The 21,805-nt window shown below is 46.2% G+C and overlaps 1 protein-coding gene across 4 annotated transcripts in view; it reads left to right on the top strand.

The window, feature by feature from the left end:
- The window catches only part of SEMA4A (semaphorin 4A), a 171,631-nt gene that overhangs the window by 47,815 nt on the left and 102,011 nt on the right, over positions 1-21,805 (top strand). The window contains exons 1-2 of one of the 4 annotated variants that reach the window (XM_068252287.1): positions 5,945-6,037; positions 8,282-8,427. The exons of 2 other annotated variants lie outside the window; for them this stretch is intronic. The gene's annotated coding sequence lies outside the window, so the exon portion shown is untranslated. Of the gene's footprint in view, positions 1-5,944; positions 6,038-8,281; positions 8,428-21,805 lie in introns of those variants that run through there. One more of the 4 variants, XM_068252291.1, reaches the window with a different exon arrangement.

Raw genomic sequence — 21,805 nt, 5'->3', positions numbered from 1 at the left:
TCTTTCCTGCTCTCAGAAGCCATTTTCTGCTAGGAAAGTGTTTTATAGTTGGAATTTCTTATCAGTGAGGGTCACACTGTAGTTACTTCCTGTCTGAGTCAGGACTCAGTCAGCCACTTCCATACCTCATATGTAACTCATTCGGGCAGAGAAATAAAACAAAAAAAAGGAACACAGCCTAGTTATATGTGTGCTAGGCACTGTACATAGCCATGTCCATCTCATCATGTCACATGTCACCTCGGGTATACTTTAAAGAGTAACTGTTAGGCATTAAATGCAAAATAAAGTTTCTATTGCAGGGTGTTACACAACAAAAGAAGGGTGCTAACAAGGCAATTCAAACATTTAAAATCAATCTTACTTTTTTCCTGATAGGTTTTTCCTCCTCATTGGAAAAAAAAAAAAAAAAAAAAAGAGGTTTTTCCTCCTCATGCCCCCAGGCTTTAAGAGGGTGCGCACGGCCGCAGAAGAGAAGTGATAGGCAAGCTGAATCAGCCTGATTGGCTGAAGCCTCTGTCACTCACCTCGCTGTGATTGGCCGCCTTGTCCTCCCCTTCACTGCGGTGGATCTAGCAGGTTAGAGCGCAGGGTGGGGGGCCAGAGGCTATCTCCTGTCTCTATCCTCTGCCCCCCTCCTCCAGTAGTATGTCATCTCGGTCTCTGCCCACCTGCTGCATGTGCCGCCACTACATTCCCCCTCTTCCCCGCACTGATCAATGGGGAAGGATAAAGGTAGCGCACACAGACTCACCTAACAATGGTTCCAGGCGATGCAGTTCCCCTCTATACTCTCTGCACTGCCGCCGGCGGTAGTGCAGAGAATAGATGAGAACAGCAGCGCTTGGATCCATTATTAGGTGAGTCGGTGCCTGGTCCATTTATCCTCCCCGCTGTGCTCAGAATAAGTGCGGGGAGGAGGGGGGGGGGATGAAGAATCTACCCTAGGAACCAAGATGGCCACTGCCAGGAGGGGGATATTTCATTAAGACAATTAAAAAATTTATGAAATCTAATAGGTGGACAGTGCAATACATCGGTTATGTAAGTAGAGAAAGTATTTATCTACGTACATGTGTATTTTTTTTACGGGGGCATATTATGGCTAACAGTTGTTCTTTAAGTAAAGTAAAGAGTGGTCACTTACCTGCGCAGCTGTCAGGCAGCAAATTAGATTCTCTCTGTGGGGTTCCTTCCATTCCGCTCAGCTGAATTCTGGAAAAACAATACTGCTAAATAACCGGACAAACTGTCCTCCCTGGTAAATAACACCTCACAGTGAAGTGGAGATACTGATGAATAAAGATGTGTGGTTAAAGTGAACCTGAACTGAGTAAAATTATTTAAAATAAACACATGATGTACCTGCAAATGAATATTACATACTTACCTCGCCGTCAGTTGCTCTCAGAAGCTCACCATTTTCTTCTTACAACGATTCCGTCCAGTTCTGACCAGATTCTGTCAAAACTGAAACTTATCAGTTGCTGTCAGTTATATATCAGTAGTTGTCAGTTATAACTGAAAGGAAAACTGACGTGCAAGGTAATGTTCATGTTTTCCTATGGCTCAAGTGGGCGATATTACAGTTTAACAGTGTTCTGACCAGGAAGCTGTTATGGGATAATGGCCATTTTCTAAATGGAGGAGGGAGGATTCCATTAATCACAATGGACAAACAGGACGCGGGAGAGGAGAGATTCCGAAAAATTTGTATAGCGCTTTTCTCCAGTCGGACTCAAAGCGTTTAAGAGCTGCAGCCAATGGGATGCACTCAAGAGGCCACCCTGCAGTGTTAGGGAGTCTTGCCGTGGACTCCTTACTGGATAGGTACTGACCCTAGCCAGGATTCGATTGATGAGTAGACTACACCAGAGGCAAGTATGACGTGTGTATGTTCATTTTGACTTTTAATTTTCAGTCCAGGTTTGCTTTAGATAGCTCTGTTTTAATCTAAACGTCAAGTTTACCTCAGCTGTGGTCAGGTCCCCCCCTCTGTGGGGTTTACAATTCAACTTTATAGCACCAGAGACGATATAGGTTGTATATAAAAAAGTAATAGCGATACTGGAATTTACCTAAATACCTTAATGGAGAGAACAGTAGCCATGTTATTCTGTGAGGTGGTTTACACGGCCTATGGCCTAGTTTGCGTCAGCAACAGTAGCGTTTGTGTTTTATGAGGTAAATGGCTAACCATCAGAGGAGGAAGTGTCTAATGGTCTAATGGTGACCACAAACCCCTTTGTTAAAGAGGCACTCTAGTGGCATATAGCAAAATGCAGTAAATTATTCAGGATACCCACTTTTATGGTAATTATCCTGGTTTCAACATCAGAAACACTTCCTATAGCTATATATTGCTGTATTTTGGTATATAGCCCCGTCCTCCCAGTGATGTTTAGCTTATGGCTGTTTCGCTATGCGGAATTTTCCTCTCAGCGCATTCTGGGAGAATCGGTATATTTTCTACTGGCTTCAGAAGTCTCAGTAATCAAACATTCCGCAGAGATGCACCTGACAGCAGTAAAGATATCGCCACCTGTGAAATTCCGAAATGTAAATCAGGGAGAAAAGATTTTACAGCAGTGCTGTACAGAGTAGGCCTCAATTCACTAAGCAGTTTAGACTAGTCTACTGATGGTTTTTAGTCTACTGATGGTTTGGTCAGTTGCATCAATGGGGAATTCGCTATTACCAAATGTTTTAGACCTGTTTTTAGACCTGGTCTAAGCCATTTGGTAATTAGGTAGGTAAAGCAGGGGAAATGATCAAAAGATGCAATTCACAAACAAGTAGCTATGACTGACATCCTTCTCCTTTGATGAGCTCTCCTCTGCATACAATTAAACCTCCTTCATAATTAATTCAAAAGGTTCCATCCTCACATCTAAAATACCTCACATAATTACTTTAACTACAGAAATCAGCTGGTCTAATCTCTGTCAGAAAAAGTGGGCGTGGTTACTCCTTGTTTGCCTTTGTGAATTGTGTAATTACTGAATGTTAGACCAGGTCTAAAGCTGGTAATACACAAGTTGATCCCGCGGCTCGATTAGCCGCCGGATCGACTCCCGCCACGTCCCCGCGTGTCCCCGCCGCCATCCGGATCGATTCCCTCTTGTCCCCGCGGGCGCTTCCTTATCTTCCGCTCGATTCCCCGCTATTGTCCGCCTGCGGAGATCGAGCGGGAATCGATCCGGCGGGTCATCGGACCTGTCGGAAATTATCAATTGAGCCATCAGCGGCTCGATTGATAAGGGCGCATTGACCCATGTATGCCTAGCATCAAACATTACACCGAACCATCAGTATACTTTAAAAACATCTGTGGACTAGTCTAAACTGCTCAGTGATTTGAGGCCATTTCTTTTTGCCACCAAGTAACACCAAAGCATGTGAACGATGATACGCTTGGTGTTACAAATGCATAATATTGCATATGAAAAACGCTTGTGGCCAGCTGCCAGGAGGCTGATCTATCTGCAGGGCCTGTTTTAGCTACAGTGGGGCCCCAGCTCCTCAACAAAATTAACCGGGCCCCCTTCCTGGGAGACCTCCCCTCCCCCACCGACAGAACGTAAACTTAGAGGTTCTGTTGGGGGTTTTTTAAAATAAAAATGGACACTTACCTGGGGCTTCTACTGGCCCCCTGAAGCTGTACTGTCCCGCGCTGTCCTCCAACGATCCGCCGTTCTCCGCCGCCGATCCCGGTCTGATCGGCATCTAAGACCCACTGTGGCTGCGCAGCCATGGCCGCGTGCGTCATCGGGAGCTTACTGCGCAGGCGCAGTACAAGAAAACTTCGTACTGCGCCTATACAGTAAGCTCCCGATGACGCTTGCGGGAGCGCGCATTATTTGTCTTGTTAGACAAATATATTACCGGGACCGGCGGCGGGGAAACAAGGATTGGAGGAGGACGGCGTGGGACATTACAGCTTCAGGGGGCTGGTAGAAGCCACAGGTAAGTGTCCATTTTTTTAAACCCCCCAAGAGAACCCCTTTAACCTGTGACTATTTTAAAGCAAAAAAGGATACTTGCCTTGGGAGTGGGAAGCCTCCGGATCCTAAAGAGGCTGCCCCCGTCCTCCTACATCAGCCCGTTCCAGTGCTGGCACCCCCGAAACGTGGCCTCCCTGCGTACTAGCACTGCCCCGTTCAGGTTACGGTGGAAATAGCTGAGCCCGGTCCGTGCTACTGCGCAGGTGGATCGTGCCTGCCACTGCGCAGTAACGCGGACCGAATCCGGCTTTTTCCGAAGAAGAAAGTTGAGTGGGTGCTAGTGCTCCTGCGCAAGATGTCAACTAGCTCTTTTTCAGGGGTGTCATGGCTGGAATGGCCAGTGATGACACCCTTGGCTTCCCCTTTCTGAGGTAAATGCCCCCTAGAGACACTTTTTCACTTCAGGAACACTTTATTGCTCCCCGGGGCCCTGCAAAGTCCTTGGCAGAGTAGCGTCAAACCCATCCCGTCAAGTGCCGGCCCTATCTGGCAAGCATGAAGTTCAGCTGCCTGTGGGAAAGGGGCCCAAGTTTGCTTGCCACTGCATAACTAGAGTGGAGCAGGGGGCCTAAATTTGGGGGAGGGGAGGGGGCAACTACTAACCTTCCCTTCCTCTGATACAGGGGATTATACTGCAGATCAGGTGTTTTTGTGGCTTATGAGTGTGAATATCATAATAGCCACACTTATTTTATGACACTTGTGAAAAGGGGCCCCATCAAAGCCTCGCTGGGGGGTTCCAAAGAATTGTAGTTACGCCACTGAATGCTTGCCCTGGCAAATGTATGCAGTATTGTCTATATAGTACTCCGCCCCATATTTCTGAACACTCACTTTAGGCTCTATTCATAAAAAATTTGTGCCGTAAAAACTCATGGAGGGAAAATACCGCAGCGGTATTTTAGACTTCTGGGTGGGCATTCATAAAAATGTTGGCAGCTGCGATGCAAGTGCGGAGATCTCCCGCTGAAGGCTGGCGGTAAGCTGTCGGAAGGCATGCGGAAACACTTCAGCCGGCAGAGTCCCTCCGTGCTCTGCTCTCTCTGGGAGGTCTGTCCCATTCACTTGTATGTAATCCGCAGGCTTCGAGGAAGCGGTATTTCCTGTCCACATACCGCTTCCTCTAATCTTTATGAATGGCCATTTTGTTACCTTTTTCGGTACTTATCCGTTAGCCGGGCGCATCCGGCAGGTGGCGCTGTTGATGTTAATTCCATTCATAATTACTTCATGTCAACCTGTGAATGTAAACCCCCGGATGCGCCCGGCTTAAACAGATCAAGCCGCCGGCTTGCTTCGTGAGTGTCTCGCTCTCCTCCCCCTCTTGCCCTCTCTCGTATGAGCCTTGGGGAGGGGACATGCGTGTCCCCCCAGAGTCGTTCGTCGCGGCATTGCGACGAACGACTCTGGGGGGACACGCATGTCCCCTCCCCAGTGTTCTATAGGAGAGAGGGCAAGAGGGGGAGAAGAGCGAGACACGAAGCAAGCCGGCGGCTTGATCTGTTTAAGCCGGGCGCATCCGGCGGTTTACATTCACAGGTTGACGTGAAGTAATTATGATTGGAATTAACATCAACAGCGCCACCTGCCGCATGCGCCCGGCTAACGGATAAGTACCCATTTTTCTAGATAAATCTAGAAAAACACTGCAGAAGGTGGAAATTTCTCGTTTTGCTGGGGGATTGTAGATTTTCAAGCGGGAACAGCTTTTATGAATGCCCACTTTGCTAAATGGTCGGGAAAGTCCGCTGTTTTGAGCGGAAAACTTGCGGTAACAGTTTATGAATAGAGCCCTTTGAGTTATTACTACCTCTGGGCTTACCCGGAAGTCTGCACAAACCAGGAAGCAAAATATCTGGCATGTCAGTGCACTGCACTGCCCGCAGGTCTACTGCAGCAGCCATGTTTCCTCTATATGTGTCTGAGGTACTCTCCCAGCTTCGCCGCTCTCAGCCACCAGGGGGCGCCCTGACACACCTGTCTGCGCACAGTGCAGTGTGGAGATCCGTTACAGGAAGTCCCAGCTCTGTGAGGTAACATGGTAAATGTGTATACTGTCTATATGAATATGTACAGTATATAACCTCCCCCCAATAGCCTGGCTGGTGGACCAGTAGAGATGGCAGGACAGATGTTCGGGGGGTTTAGACAAAAATAATCCTAATAATATCTAACCACCCTCCCCCCATGGCCTATACAAACAACCACGACCCCCATAGCAATTGCTCTGACAGAAACCTCAGGACATCCATGATCAAATCTGGATTAACCCCCAGATCTGGGTTAAATGTGCTTTGGGGGATTAATTAGAGCAGCTATTGTTCCTTCAGGTCCAGTCCTTTCAGATATTTCCAGCATTGCATAGCTCCCAACTGTCCCTCTTTTGGAGGGACAGTCCCTCTTTCCTCATTTGTCCCTCTTTCTATGTAAATATATATATGATTCTTCTAAAAAATGCGTTTGACTTTAAACTTTATTCCCATCCTTTAAATTGATATATTACTAATTTTAAAATGATAATATGAAGGAAAATGAACCGGGATAGAAAGGACCAGTATGGTTTGAATTATAAAACAACATATTTTTCTAAGGAAATCTTTATAGTATGCGTGACTAGGGGTGTGGCAGGGGCGTGGCTTAAGTGTCCCTCTTTCTCATCTCGAAAAGTTGGCAGGTATGGCATTGGTTGGTTAACTTTATTAATGTGGCCATACTCCCTGTACATCTAGCGATTTCGTGGCCAATCGACCATCTGTCTCGATATTTCGCGGATGAAAATCAATGGCGCAACGAGCATGCTGTTTAAACTGATTTTGGGTTGCAATCAGTCAAATGTATCGATCGAGCAAAGTGGAAAATCTCGAGCCCATGTTGGTTTATCGGGTGCCCTGCGGTAACTGTGCGATATCAGGACAAGCAACAGAACCCCTGGACGATGTGTCGCCCATGCCTGTGCATTCAAATCTCTCACCTGTCTGACCGCCGTGAATCCAGCAGCTCCTTCTTTCTCATATCCCCGTCCCACGTTGCTGCCACGTACAGCACTGGTGCACATGTGACGTCAAACTTGCGCCATGTGCTGTGCGTGGCAGTCACACAGGACACAAATGCTGAGGAAGGAGCGGTTGAACACTCATGGCAGCAGGAAGGGGGGGAGGCACATTAACATTTGAGGCGGATGTGGGGCCATGAGGTCGATTCCTGAGTGATTTCATGCTGAAGTCGATTGGGAATCAGCCAGCGGTGTGTGGGCAGCCAACATCTATCTCCGATCAGATTCTATCGGCGAGAGATCTGTCCCGCAGTTAATCTGCCCATTTCAGAGCACCTTTTCGTGTTCTGTCCAATGTGAATCCTTTCTGCCCCCAGCTTTCCATATGATCGTGAAATCCAACATTCCGATAGGCAAAATCCTGAATTCCAATCGCCCGTAGAATCATTTCACATTGATGTTCTCTATGCACTGTGTGGTTTTCTGTACAATTTGGATTGTAAAAATCTGATCGCATTTGAAGAAAATATTGTACTGTTAACCCTCTGGGCGATACAATTATATCGCCCAGGAGGTGGCGCAGCACTATTTTTTTAAATTTTTTTATTTTTTAAATCATGTAGCGAGCCCAGGGCTCGCTACATGATAGCCGCAGCGCAGCGGCATCCCCCCACCCACTCCGATCGCCTTCGGCGATCAGAGTAAGCAGGAAATCCCGTTCAGAACGGGATTTCCTGCTGGGCTTCCCCGGTCGCCATGGCGACGGGGCGGGATGACGTCACCGTGACGTCAGAGGGAGTCCCGATCCACCCCTCAGCGCTTCCTGGCACTGATTGGCCAGGCTGCGCAAGGGGTAGGGGGGGGGGCTGCGCGGCACGGCAAGCGGCGGCGGATCGGCGGCGAGCGGCGGCGAACGGAAGTTACACGCAGCTAGCAAAGTGCTAGCTGCGTGTAACAAAAAAAAATTATGCAAATCGGCCCACCAGGGCCTGAGAAATCCTCCTGCGCGATATACCCCGAGCTCAGCTCGGGATTATCGCTCAGGTGGTTAATGGGGACCTTTACCCGATAATTTCTTACAGGTCCGATCTGAGTTTAGTGTTTCTGATCAATTTTGTACAGAAGTGATCGGAAAATCGATCGGAAATCAGATATCGGACCAGACGGAAATGATCGATTTTGACCCGTTGAACTCATGGGAAAATTGCATAGTATGTACTACGCATATCATGCTTCTATATCTCTCCCTACTTTCATCTTTCCCTCTTGTTGATCTCTCACCCAGTTTAAGCCCCCGTACACATGCTCCTCCAATGCAGACAAAAATCGAGCGATCCCCGACGGTTAGCGATGAAAGACGTTTGAATCCAGCAAAGGCACAGTAATAGTCTGCCGATCAGATCGCTAACGGAAGTGCAACAATGAGGACGCGTAAGTAATTCTAAGGGAGTGATTATTGATTGTTTGATACAAACAGTGATTATTGTCTGAACCGATCCTCCAGGATGGATAGGTCTACATGGAAGATAATCACTGTCTATTACCATTGTTGGGACACTTTTTTTTTTTTTCCTGGTGGACTCGTTGTCCCTCATTCAAATGCAGTCCTGCGTTTACAGAGCTTACATACTGTATATACCTGAGTATAAGTCTGGGAATTTAGGTCTAACTCACTAAATAAAAGTATGGGGGGTCGACTTATACACGAGTCATGGGCAACACTGAGCACACTGAGTAATGTGTATACTATTAGTGACATGCCCATTTGCAGAAAGTGACACTTTCTTGATTAATGCCAAGAAAGCACAGGTGTGAAAGTCCTGGCCACAACAATTAACAAGGAAAGGCAGGGGGAAAAATACTAGGCTGCAGGAAGGGGAGTGAGTAATTGCTGCACTTATGGGACAGGAGGGGGTCAATGGCTGCAATACTGTATGCAGTGCAGCCATTAACCCCTCCTGGGCCCCAAGTAGGGTTACCGCTGTATGACGGTATACCACGGATTGGTTGTGCATGGTAATCATACCATGCACAATCTCGTGTAACTGTTTTTTGTGGGAGCGGGGCGACATAGTGGCGGGCGCACGAACATCGACAGGGATAAGTAAATACTCGACAGGTCCTGCACGCTGTACTGCCTTCATTCTTCTTCCTATTCTTGCGTCACATTTCCCTGAAACAGCGCCCCTCTGGGCGCTATTACAAGGAGATGATGCAAGAACAGGAAGTAGAATGAAGCCGGTACAGCGTGCAGGACCCGGCAAGTGAGTATTTACTTATCCCCACTGCTGCGTATAAAATTCCAACATTTAAGGGTCAATGATTGGGGTCGACTTATACACAAGGTCGACTTATATTTGAGTATATATGGTATTGCACCTCCATCTGTCTATCTCTGTCCTTTTCTCTCCCACTTTCTACCCTCTTGCTCCTACGCACCTAAACTGTTTTCTCGTTTCCTCCTCCTCTCTTTCTTGCACTGTCTCTCCTCCCTATCTATCGGAAAAAAACACAATATTTTTGTTTCAATTCTCACTTCTGATTAATGTTACCTAGTTTCTAAATTAATCTCTATTTCTTGTGATTTAGTCTTTCCGGTTTCACAAGTGTTTTTACAACTTTGTTGGTGGCTAGAGGAGCGTGACACAACTTCTGCTTCTATAGAAACCACAAATTGTTATTTTAGTTGAATATTTTTGCACCTCTCGAGTTGACCTTATAAGGTGTGAGTAGGGCCAGCCATGTCTGCCTCTTGCAGACACGCACAGTGGACAGAAGAGGAATGACTCCAATGTTTGTGCATGTAAAAGTTTTTAGAAGTTTGTCTGAGTAGAAGATACAGTTTGGAGTATTGCTTGTTGTGTTTGGATGGTTCTGCCCAAAACGGATTCTCCAATCGTGTGTGGAACCACCTGCTGGCATGCTATAAATCCTGTTTAGATAAAAGTGCAACATCTCCAGGCCCTAGTTTCGTGCTCCTCCTCGGGGTGTGCACCCCTCATGCCCTAATGGGTGTAACAGGTGTCCAAACCTGGGAACTTGGATGTGGGGAGATCTAATCACCCTTGAAAGGGAACCTTAAAAGAATAATCAGGCATTTTTACAAAAATCTGCTTTACTCACCTGGGGCTTTCTCCAGCCCCTTGCAGCTGACTGTCCCACGCTGTCACCTCAGCTCTCCGCCGATGCCACACTGTCACCGCATGGTGCAGAGGACGACCGTGAGGTCACCCTTACTGCGTCAAGTGCCACTGTCAATCACGGCCTCGTCCGCGGCTTACTGCGCAGGCGCAGAACTGTAAAAATGTTGGTAAAAATTCCTGGTGATTCCTTTAATTCTAAAAAAAACAAAACCTTGGGCATCTACCAGCCCCTTGCAGCCATCCTGTGCCCTCGCAGTTACTTACGGTTCCTCCGGTCCCCCGCCGCCAGCTAGTTTAGTTTTTGCCGACTTGGAGGCGGCAGGCCGCCATGCATACCGTTGCACGCATTCCCGCTGGTGCAGGAAGCTATCGCGGACATTAAAGAGACTCCGTAACAAAAATTGCATCCTGTTTTTTATCATCCTACAAGTTCCAAAAGCTATTCTAATGTGTTCTGGCTTACTGCAGCACTTTGTACTATCACTGTCTCTGTAATAAATCAATGTATCTTTCCCCTGTCAGACTTGTCGGCCTGTGTCTGAAAGGCTGCCAAGTTCTTCAGTGTTGTGGTTCTGCTATGAACTCCCCCTTCCAGGCCCCTCTATGCACACTGCCTGTGTGTTATTTAGATTAGAGCAGCTTCTCTCTTCTCTCTTATCTTTTAAAAGCTGGATAAATCGTCCTCTGAGCTGGCTGGGCTTTCACATACTGAAGAATTACAGACAAGGGCAAAGCTATTTGCAGGAAGAAACGAGCAGCCTGAAACTTCAGTGCATGAGAGATGCAGGGGGAAAGAAACACACAAATGATCTCTTGAGATTCAAAAGGAAGGGTGTATACAGCCTGCTTGTGTATGGATGTATTTTCTATGTGTGGACATTTTGTACATCAACCTACTTCCTGTTTTGGTGGCCATTTTGTTTGTTTATAAACAAACTTTTTAAAACTGTTTTTAACCACTTTTAATGCGGTGGGGAGCGGCGAAATTGTGACAGAGGGTAATAGGAGATGACCCCTAACGCACTGGTATGTTTACTTTTGTGCGATTTTTAACAATACAGATTCTCTTTAACACGTACATTTTTACGCGTTACAGGTGCAATGCATAAAAATTTAAATGTATATGCAAATGTATATGTCTGCGATAGCTTCCTGCACCAGCGGGAATGCGTGCAACGGTATGCATGGCGGCCTGCCAGCTCCAAGTTGGCAAAAACGAAACTAGCTGGCGGCGGGGGACCGGAGGAGCCGTGAGTGACTGCGAGGGCACAGGATGGCTGCAGGGGGCTGTGCTACTCCTTTTTAATTTTTTTTTAGAGTTAAGGTTCCCTTGAAAGACAGAAGAAAGTTCATTAGCTGGTTTAGAAGTGCACATAAATGTTGAAAAGGAAAAGTGGAAACGCTCAAACCTCCTTGGACTTCCAGGTCAGCCAAGCCCAAGGAAACCTGTAAGGGCCCTTTTCCACTTGCAATCGCTAGCGTTCACGCTGAACGCTAGCGATTGCTGAATCGCAATTACCGCCGATTCCCCGACGTTCGCGGCCGCGATTTTGCTATGCTATGCACTCCATAGCAAAATCGCGGCAAAAGTCGCTCCGCGGCGCGATCGCGATCAAGTAAACGAATCGCGGTAGTGGAAATTACCTACCGCGATTCCTATGTTAAAAAGCAAACCGTAGCGATTGTAAAATCGCTAGCGGTTTGCGTTTTTGCGATTCAGCCAGCGCAAACGCGCTGGTGGAAAAGGGCCCTTAGAGTCGGGTCTGTAGAACTAAGATGAGTGCTTAAAGAGACACTGAAGCAGAAAAAAATATATGATATAATGAATTGGTTGTGTACTATGAATAATTTCTAGAAGATTAGCAGCAAAGAAAATATTCTCATATTTTTATTTTCAGGCATATAGTGTTTTTTCTAACATTGCATCATTCTATAATATGTGCAGATTACACAACACTCAGCATTCAAAATGATTCTTTCAGAGCAGTCTGTGAACTAATGACCTCTCCTCTGGCAGAGAAAAAGTAAATAGTTCAATAACAGTTGAGATAATAAAAGTCAGAAAACAGCCCTCTCCACGACTTTGAAAGTCGTAGAGCTTAATGGCTTTTTTGCATAGAGATAACTGGAGTTTCTTAACTCTTCCTGTACTGGAAACAATTAGACTGATGTATCTGATCTTAATGTTTTATTTCTTATCTGTACTACACATACAAATCATAATATCATAATTTTTTTTCCGCTTCAGTGTCTCTTTAAAGGGAACCCAAGGTAAGAGAGAGATGTGGAGGCTGACATGTTTATTTCCTTTTAAATAATGAACATTGCCTGGCTGTCCTGCTGATCCTCTGCCTCTAGTATTTTAAGCCAAAGCGCAAATGTGGCAAAACTGTGTAAATCGCAATCCCAAATCGTTCTGCTATTACTAGTGTGGATGGACCCTTACCATTTCAGGGACTTCTGCCAGAAGTGAAACCTAGTAAAAGTTAAGGTTTTTATACAATTCCCATAAACTGTAATGAAGATTATTTTTTTCCCAATAAAGGCTCTTAGGCTGTGGCTAATCCTCTAGAGCAGGGGCCTCGGACTCCAATACAAAGTGGGCAGAAACTGAGCTCTGGGACCAAATCATGGGCTGACCTCCATGCCTAGTGTCCACCTCTCTCCCTTATAAAGTTCCCTGGTGTCTAATAGCCCTCCTTCTATCCCCTATACAATTCCCTGATGTTTAGTGGACCTCCCTCCCCTATACAGTTCCCTGGTGTCTAGGGTTTCTCCCTCCCCTATACAGTTCCCTGGTGTCTAGTGGCTCTCCTCCCTCCCCTATACAGTTCCCTGGTGTCTAGTGGCTCTTCTCCCTCCCCTATACAGTTCCCTGGTGTCTAGTGGTCCTCCCTCCCCTATCCAGTTGCCTGGTGTCTAGTGGTCCTCCCTCCCCTATACAGTTACCTGGTGTCTAGTGGTCCTCCCTCCCCTATACAGTTACCTGGTGTCTAGTGGTCCTCCCTCCCCTATACAGTTACCTGGTGTCTAGTGGTCCTCCCTCCCCTATACAGTTACCTGGTGTCTAGTGGTCCTCCCTCCCCTATACAGTTACCTGGTGTCTAGTGGTCCTCCCTCCCCTATACATTTACCTGGTGTCTAGTGGTCCTCCCTCCCCTATACAGTTACCTGGTGTCTAGTGGTCCTCCCTCCCTCATCTATACAATTCCCTGATGTTTAGCGTACCTCCCTCCCCTATACAGTTCCCTGGTGTCTAGTGGTCCTCCCTCCCTCATCTATACAATTCCCTGATGTTTAGCGTACCCCCCTCCCCTATACAGTTCCCTGGTGTCTAGTGGTCCCCTTCCTTCACCTATACAGTTCCCTGGTGTCTAGTGCTTTCCCCCCTGCCTCTCCCTTATGGCTTTCCTGGTGTTCTAGGGCTTACCCTCCAATAGAGCTTCTCTGGTGGTCTAGAGTAGGCCAAACATAATGCAAAGTGGGGAAACCACTTGAGGGCCAAATCTGATGGCTCCGATGGCCAAATTTGGCCCACGGGCCAGAGTTTGACATGTTCGCTTTAGAGCACAGAGGAAGTTATACGTGTTTAGTTCCACTTTAAGCCACAATGGTTTGGATTGTGAACTGGGGACTTTTTATGAGCCCGGTAAGACTTCCTGTTCCTCTCCATCCCCCACCAAACCCTAAACTATCTGGACTGAGTGGACTTGAACCTGGTAACGTTCTCTACTATAGACTTTGCTGCTGGCCCTTCTTAACAGAGATTTGACAATATTCTGCCTTTTGCAAAGTCACAGAAACTTGCGAAAAACTATTTAGATGCGTTGGATAAGCTAGCATAGCGGGGGAACCTTTTTTGCGATGGCATCACACTTCCTCTCGGATGTCTGCCGTTATCAGGACTGCGTCATCGTCTGGTGGAACCACAGAAGATAAAGCTGTAAAAATCATAAAATGTTTGCGTGTCGGTTTTGGTTTATGCACTGAATTTTTTTAAGTAGGATTTGCTATATGGTGGGGAAATTTGGATATCGCTTTTATGGCCTGTGGATAAGGGGAAAGTTTTGTGACAGCTGCATAAAGTTTATTGAAGTTAAATGTTGCAATACTTGATATAAAACTTGTGCAATACTTTTTTTATAGACCAGATATTTTATTGTGTTTAAAGTTCAAGGCTAAAGCGAAAACAAGTTATTTTCATTTCGGATAGTGGTGGAAAAAGGTTTGAGCGGTTATTGTATCTATTCTCTATACCCTATAGGAAATGTTTTACTTCGAAATTAAAATCCATGTTCAGAAAGTGAGCGACAGAAATACAAATAAGGGCTGGTGTACACCACAGGCTTAATTCACTGAGCTGTGCTGCTACAGCAGCGCGGCGTAATGAGTGCAGAGAGCGTTATAATGGCCTGTGCACGCTATGCAGCTATAACGTGCGCAGTGAAATTACGGTGGGCTCAGATAGTGTAAAGGGCGCTTTGTTACTCTTAACGAGCGCTCCACTGAACCCGCTCGGTGCTCGGCTGTGTTCGGTGCCTGTCCAGTGGCTTCAAAGTACGAGATTCCTGCACTTTGATTGGCCCTGTAGGCTGCCAGTCACTTGACTGGCTCGTGGAAAATCGCTCTAAAAATGCTAATTCTAGAACTATTTTCTGAGCGTTTTTTTTTCCGCAAAAGTTGTTCACTTCCGGCTCAAACTGTACAAAAAATAAAAAATCTCTACACCAAAACGCTCCAAAAATCGCTAGACATAACTAGAAAATCGCTAGGCACATGCCTGGAATTGCTTAAAAAAATTGCTTCTAAAAATGCTTAGCGTTTGGGACTAGCCCTTAGATGGACTTTCTAAGGAAGTATTTGGGCAGTTTGTAGAAGGGGCATTTATAGACTGGCACAGGAAGCCTCAGTGGGGAGCAAGTTGGGGGCGGGAACATGGCACAGGAAGCTGCAGTGGGAAGCATGTTGGGGGCGGGGACATGGAACTGGAAGCTGCAGTAGGAAGCATGTTGGGGCAGGGACATGGCACAGGAAGCTACAGTGGGAAGCATGTTGAGGGCGGGGACATGGAACTGGACGCTGCAGTAGGAAGCATGTTGGGGCAGGGACATGGCACAGGAAGCTGCAGTGGGAAACAGGTTGGGGGCGGGGACATGGCACAGGAAGCTGCAGTGGGAAGCAGGTTGGGGGTGGTGACATGGCACAGGAAGCTGCAGTGGGGAGCAGGTTGGGGGCGGGGACATGGCACAGGAAGCTGCAGTGGGAAGCAGGTTGGGGGTGGTGACATGGCACAGGAAGCTGCAGTGGGGAGCAGGTTGGGAACAGGGACATGGCACAGGAAGCTGCAGTGGGGAGACACATGGTGGTGAGGCTGTGCCATTAGTTCATTCTGTTGTCACCTCGCATGCTGTGCTTGGAGTTTGGGAGTCACAAGATTGAGCAGTCATACTGAGAAATACTGTGGCAGGTGCAGGAATAGTATGTCTGAGATCTGCGCTGTCAGTTTATGGCTGTGTACAGCTATGCAGTGCTGTGTCCACATCCCCAGGGTGACCACTCTAGTGCTCTGTATGAATGTCAGCTCTCGCCTCTGATCTCTGGGCCTTGATGTAGACACTTGTCAAGGAATCCGGCGAGGAGAGGTGTCTGACAATAGGATGAAATTAGGGAGCGGACGCCGCATCCTGTCCACAAGCTGCCCAGAGGGATTCCTGCTCAAGACCAGTTTTATTTTCCTTTTCCTGTTAAAATCCTGGTGCTTTGAACTTACCCCTGCTTCCCCTCTCTCCCCATCCTCAAATAATATTGATTTCAGCTTGTGAAATGTTCTAATGCGGCCCTTTTACTCATGGGAGGCTAGTGAGTGAGGTTGTGTTTCCTCCAGATACAATACACCATTGCACCAGGGCCCCCCGCATCTACCACACTCACTAAGGCCCAGTGCACACCAAAAACCGCTAGCAGATCCGCAAAATGCTAGCAGATTTTGAAACCCTTTTTCTTCTTTTTCTGTAGCGTTTCAGCTAGCATTTTGCGGCTTTGTGAAGCGTTTTTGGTGTAGTAGATTTCATGTATTGTTACAGTAAAGCTGTTACTGGACAGCTACTGTAACACAAAACGCCTGCAAAACCGCTCTGAAGTGCCGTTTTTCAGAGCGGTTTGCGTTTTTCCTATACTTAACATTGGAGGCAGAAACGCATCCGCAATCCAAAATCTGCAGCAGCCCGGGAGTATGCGTTTCTGCAAAACGCCTCCCGCTCTGGTGTGCACCAGCCCATTGAAATACATTACCCTAGCGGATTCGCACCCGCAAGCAGATCGCAAACCGCAGCAGAACCGCTCTGGTGTGCACTAGGCCTAACAGTGCACCGGGCCTTGCCTTAGTTGTTTTCCTATTCGTACCTGGGGTAACCATACCAAATCATGCAGTAAACTAAATCCAGGCGACAAGACATCTATGATGGGTGGCAAATGTTTATGTCTTTCTGCAGTTTCCATATAATTTCTACTATGCTGCAGTGTATGGCTGTTCACCACCAATGAATGTAATTAACCTCGTAATAATTGTGAGTTGATTCAACATTATGCAAATTCTTGATGCAAATGTATGCTGCTTGGAAATAGACCATTCGGTTTCCAGCTTGGTAGGTCCATTTGTGAGCTGCTTTTTCATACACAATTTGCCTAATTCTGCATCTCATTGACTATCCCTAGCCTTCAAGGACACCTGAAGTGAGAGGGATATGGAGGCTGCCATATTTATTTCCTGCTAAACCAGGCATGGGCAAACTTGGCCCTCCAGCTGTTAAGGAAAACTACAAGTCCCACAATGCATTGCAGGAGTCTTACAGCCACAGTCATGATTCATAAAGGCAATTGCATTGTGGGACTTGTAGTTCCTTAACAGCTGGAGGGCCAAGTTTGCCCATGCCTGGGCTAAACAATATCAGTTTCCTGGCAGTCCGGCTGATCTGAAACAAATTACCCAAGAGAAACTTGGCCTGTGGGTCTAGTCAAGTTGACATACTAGAATATGTAGAAGTGATCGCCTTATGTGTCCAGTTTTAAGATGTAAGTCTTATTTGTGGGTAATTGGGGACCTTAAGGGCCCATTCACACTTGCTGATGGCAAAATGCTAGCGATTTTGCTAGCGTTTTGTTCTGGCGTTTTTTGGCGATTAACGCCAAAAAAAAAATCACCATTCACACCTGCCTTTTTTTAATTTTTTTTAGCAATCGCGTTTTGAACTTCAATAGCACTAAAATGCGATAGCTGGGAAATGGTGCAGGCTACACGTTTGCGAATCGCCCAAGTAAGAACAGCCCCATAGGGTTTCATTGCACTAGCGCTTGTTAAAGGGAAGGTTCAAGCAAAATAAAAAAATGAGTTTCACTTACCTGGGGCTTCTACCAGCCCCATGCAGCCATCCTGTGCCCTCGTAGTCGCTCACTGCTGCTCCAGTCCCCCACTGGCAGCTTGCCGACCTCGGAGGTCGGCGGGACGCATTGCGTACATTTTTACGCATTTCCGCTAGTGCAGAAACATTAACACATACGTTTTTACGCATTACTGGTTCAATGCGTACATTTTTACGCATTGAACCAGTAATGTGTAAAAATGTATGTGTTAATTTTCCTGCATGGGGCTGGTAGAAGCCCCAGGTAAGTGAAACTCATTTTTTTATTTTGCTTGAACCTTCCCTTTAAAAAGCGCTAACGTTTGAGCGTTTTGCCAAAATCGCGGCAAAACGCTCGTGTGAATGGGCCCTAAAGAGGATGATCTATAGACAAAACCTTGTCCTCAACCTCAATAGGTAATCCTTCAGTAACCAATTAAAACATCAATTTATTAATCTTTAAAAAAATATTCTCATATATACAAATGCACAATATCCGCATAGCCATTACAGCAAAGTCATGATTAAAGAGTTTACAAACATTATGCAGAGTTCCCAGTAAGGGTACCATGAAATTGGAAACTGTCCCTTTTATATCATGTCCACCATTATATAAGCATCATGGAAATCCTCTTTGGGACAAATCAAATATATGCATATATTTGACACTCAGTTTATGTACAACAGAGGTAAACAATCAATTTTCTCGTTCTGTCCTGCTGATCTCTTTGGCTTCAGTACTGTCTGAATAACACCAGAAACCAGCAAGTGGCTAATTCAACACCTGATCTGCATTCAGGGTCTATGGCTAAAAGTATTAAGGCCTGTATCCACAACGTGATTTTTCTAACGGGCGAATTTGAGCAATGTACGTTCATTTCCACGGTCTCGCGACGTGGAAACGCTCACCTGGGTCCCCCCTTCCTCGCTCCCCCTCCAGCTAGTTGCATTAACAGTATCATTAAAGTATTTAAATGTAAGCAAAGTGGCGAGCGGGGAACTTGCTTCCTTGTGTTCCACCGTTCGCCGACACTTCCTGCAATGCCACCCAAAGAACTACAGAGGGCTGGAGAGGGAGCGGGAAAGGGGGAACCCAGGTGAGGGAGGGGGGCGAACCTCCTTGCCCCCGCTACCCCCCCCCTTCCTGCTACCCCCTCCAGAATGGCGCAAAGCCCCCCCCCCCCCCCCCCAGCAAAAAAGCCATTTCTCACAAAACAGAGAGAAAAACAATTGTTTACAAAAATGGATCCAATTTGCAGCGGACAAGTGTGAACCCACTGTAAGTTTGGCAAGGAATATCACAGGGTAGGGGTAGCATGACAGAAAGCTCTGTCTCCAAAGGATTTTAGTTGAACTCTGTGGGTGGTAAAGTTATTATTAAGATACATTTGATCAGAGGTTTTGGGCAGTGTGACGCAATTGCTACAAATACTTCAGGTATTAGTTGTACGTTTTATCTATCCATGAAAGTTGCCTAGGAGTGCTTTACAATTTAGTAGACTAAACCACTCTGTACATATGAGCAAGAAGAAGTGCAGTAACCTTCACACTTCCTCACTTTGGTTTTCACACCTCCTCCCCACTTAATGATCGAAGTACAGAGAAGTTGCACCAACCGCAAACGAGAAGCGGTAAGCAGCGATTTCCTGCCTGTAACCTTCTATAGGTGGAAGGGGACAGAAAGAGAGAACCTCTGTAGATACATGCATGGGTGTCAGAAATGTCACAGTGATATAAACTTTTCTATAGGAGACCTTTCTCACAAGACGTGCAATATTCAGAGGAACTGTAGTGAAAATAACATAATGAATGAAATTGCTTATCTATTTTTTTTTTTTACAATATTGATTTTTACTTTAGTCAAAAAACGGCTAAAATTATTAGCCATAGTTTTAAAACCTTTCCTCTCCCCGATTTAACTTAACCTCGTGTATAAGTCGACTCCAGTATGTGGCCCTCTTAAAGTGAACCAGAGGCGAAGCACTCTCATGTATTTTACTATATATATCAGTGGGAACATTAGAGAAAACACCTACCCTGCTCTCTGTTTCATCCTTCACTATTCAGCCTGCTTGTTATCAGCCCTGATAAAACCCCAGACTGAGAATTCAGTCTGGCTTTGCTCAGGAATCATTATAGTCTGTGTTCTCTGTCTTTTCAAGCCCAAACCCCTGTCCCTTTCTGGCTCTGCTATAATGACTCAGCTATAATGATTTCTGAGCAAAGCCAGACTGAATGCTCAGTCGGGGATTTTATCAGGGCTGCTAACAAGCAGACTGAGCAGTGAAAGATGAAACAGAGAGCAGGGTAGGTGTTTTCTCTAATGTTCCCACTGATATACTGTATATCAGTGGGAACATTAGAAAAAACACCTACCCTGCTCTCTGTTTCATCTTTCACTGCTCAGTCTGCTTGTTAGCAGTAAAATACATGAGGGTGCTTTGTCTCTGGTTTACTTTAAGCTGGAATTTTGTATTGACTCAAGTATAAGCCTACCCAGCAAAGTTAATGTCTGCATTTGAGGACCAGGAAGAATTGACAGCTGCACAGGGGGACCAGGTTGGGTTACTGATTTCCATGCATACAGCCAATAACTCCTCCAGACCGCCACGTGCAGCAATTATCCCCCCCCCTCATTCCTGCAGCTGGGTATTCCCCCCCCCCCCCTTCCCCTTAATTGTGGACTGGACTTTCAGGCCTGTGTTGTCTCGGCATTTCTTTTGTTTAGAAAGTGTCACTTACCACTGAGTAAAATACACATTACTCAGTGTTGCTCGTGACTCGTGTATAAGTCGACCCCTATACTTTTATTTAGTGAGTCAGACCTAAATTTCTAGACTTATAGTCTAGTGTATACAGTATATCATGAAATTTATCACACGGGACGACATTTTTAGTGCTATCAGGTGATCTCTGCGGAATGTTTGTATACTAAGTAGTTCCAAAGCCAGTACAATATATACCTGGTTTCCCAGAATGCTCTGGGAGGTGAATTCCGCATAGCTAATCAGCCTAGGCTAAGCATCACTGGGAAGGCGGGGCTACATACCAATATATAGCCTATATAGATACAGGGCTGTGGAGTCGGAGTTGGGGCAATTTTGGGCACCCGGAGTTGGAGTCGGAGTCGTTGATTTCAGAAACTGAGGAGTCGGATGATATTTGTACAAAATCCACAGCCCTGTTAAGTATTAGGCCCCGTTCACACTGCACGCGTTTCCAGCCAGGTGGCCGACACGCACGACATCAGACATTGCATAGAGTGCAATGTCTGATGTTCACACTGCATGCGTTCCGGACCTGTGCGGTCCGGGAGCGCATGCTGCATGCAGATTTTGTAAAAATGCGTGGCTGTCCCATTCACTTTTCAGTGATGGGATCAGCCACGCAACGCACACAAACGCGGATGGCGTGCGTTCGCATGCGTTGCGTTCCGCATGCGTGGCCATCCGCGTTTGTGATGTGAACGGGGCCATAGACTAAGGAGTCGGAGTTGGTTTCATAAACTGAGGAGTCGGAGTTGGGAGATTTTTGTACCGACTCCACAGCCCTGTATAGATATAGGAAGTGTTTCTGATACTGAATCCAGGAAAATTACCGTAAAAGTTGGTATCCTGAATAATTTACTGCATTCTACTATATGTCACTACAGGGCCTCTTTAAAGAGAAACTCCGACCAAGAATTGATCTTTATCCCAATCAGTAGCTGATACCCCCTTTTACATGAATTCTATTCCTTTTCACACACAAACCATCAGGGGGCGCTGTATGACTGATATTGTGGTGAAACCCCTCCCACAAGAAACTCTGAGGACCGTGGTACTCCTGGCAGTTTCCTGTCTGTGAACCTTGTTGCATTGTGGGAAATAGCTGTGTACAGCTGTTTCCAACTGCCAAAAAAGCATGCAGCAGCTACATCACCTGCCAACAGTAAAAATGTCACCATGTAATAAATGTCAGAATGTAAATCAGGGATTTAACAGATTTTACAATGGGCAAACACTGACTAAATCATTTATACATAATTATTGTAAAAATGAAGCACTTTTTTTAATTACATTATTTTCACTGGAGTTCCTCTTTAAGTTTTAAAAAGGGAATTATCAGAGTCCTAAAGCATCAAACACACGATTACTTTCACCGGCATAGATCGGGATGTGATCCCGTGGGTGAAAGCTAGGGCCCGAGTTCTGTCCAGACACACCACTAGCCTGCAGGGAAGTGATACGTTCTGTTGCTATGGAGGAGGGAAGAGGATGTGGGCAGGTT

This window comes from Hyperolius riggenbachi, chromosome 9, assembly GCF_040937935.1.
Source record: "Hyperolius riggenbachi isolate aHypRig1 chromosome 9, aHypRig1.pri, whole genome shotgun sequence".
NCBI lineage: Eukaryota > Metazoa > Chordata > Amphibia > Anura > Hyperoliidae > Hyperolius > Hyperolius riggenbachi.
Note: the sequence above shows the minus strand (reverse complement) of the source record. Positions and strands in the feature narration are given on the sequence as shown.